The sequence below is a fragment of the Branchiostoma floridae genome, chromosome 7 (genome assembly GCF_000003815.2).
Source record: "Branchiostoma floridae strain S238N-H82 chromosome 7, Bfl_VNyyK, whole genome shotgun sequence".
In the NCBI taxonomy this organism is placed as follows: Eukaryota; Metazoa; Chordata; class Leptocardii; order Amphioxiformes; family Branchiostomatidae; genus Branchiostoma; species Branchiostoma floridae.
The window spans coordinates 21904706-21906151 of record NC_049985.1 but is presented as its reverse complement, the minus strand read 5'-3'; positions in this window follow the sequence as shown (position 1 = coordinate 21906151).

Sequence of the window (1446 nt, the reverse complement as noted above, 5' to 3'; positions counted from 1 at the left end):
TCAAACAACGTCATAAAAAGCATAACCTTCTCGGTGAATGTAAAAGGTACGGTGTTATTGTTGGGGGAGGAAATGCAGGTGGTGTCATCATTATCTCCATGAAAAATGGAGATAACGTTACATGTATTGTTTGGGGTATGTGTGTGTGTGTGTTTGTGTCTGTCTGTTTTTTTCGGATATTTGTAGTCAGCATAACTCAAGACCCTCTTTATGTATTACAATGATATTTGCTATATGGATAGGTGTTGGGAAGACAAAAGTCAAATCTAATTTTGGGCCCCCTGGTATGTGACCTTGGTACTGCAGCAGAATTTTCGTTTTTTGTATATTTTGACCTGGGCGTGCTATGGTCTTCATTTTTACGGTGGCATATAGTTCGTGCTATGATTCTTACACATATATAAACAGCATTACAGCCTTGTTGATATAACATCTACTTGCAATTGATGGGAATTTGTCAGTGTAATAAGAATTTCCATTGATATGTTGTCTTACGTACTTTATTTTCTTATTTTCTTGTTTTTTTCTCTTCTTTTTTATGACGGTTGGATGACCCATTTAGTTGAGTGACAGCCGCGCGAGACATGAATGACACGTGGACATTAATATGCATGGTACGTTTGTAAATGAAAAAGAAAATTTTGTAATTATGTGCTTTTTCCTCCATTTGATGTGTCCTTCGCACGTTCAATTATGTCTGCGCCCCGGAGTATGATTGACAGGGACACGTGTAACGTGTATCCAGACGGAAGGAAAAATAATGAATGAAGACCTTTATTGTACATACATAACCACTTGGTTCAGTACAGGTCGCAACAAAAGATACATGAGATATATACAATGAATCTACAATACTCAAGAATCGTGTTCTACTACATGAATTCGTCTTCTTCTCGTTTCTTTGTGATATTGAAAATGTAGGAAAAGATATGCTTTATAAGTAAAGTTTTGTCTAAATTCATAAGAAATATAAATTTGCAATTGCCTATATTACTTAGTTGTATGAAGTGGGGGAACAATAATGAATTTGTAACGTCGGCGTGTCGTAATGGTAAGGTGTTTGGTCCAGACATTAGACGTCTTGGGCTCGAATCTCCTAACATGCATAGCTCACGTTGTGCCTTTGAAGAAAAGAGACTTAACACGACTTTCCTTGCTTGATTCCAGTGAAAATGAGTACCTAATTGCGGTTAAAAAGGCTCCTCGGATAGGGCGTTAGGTGGAGGTCCCGTGTTCGAGGAGAGCCACACCTCTAGCACGTAAAAGAATTCGATAATCATACATCAAAAAGTCATTTATGAGGATTAAAATGATTAATATCCCAATTAAGTAAAATAATTAAGGTACAAACGATTCCTTCCAAATTGATGTTAGCAATGAAGAAATCAACATCACGACCATACGTACATATAGGCTATAATAGTTAACAGTAATAAGAAAACGTTT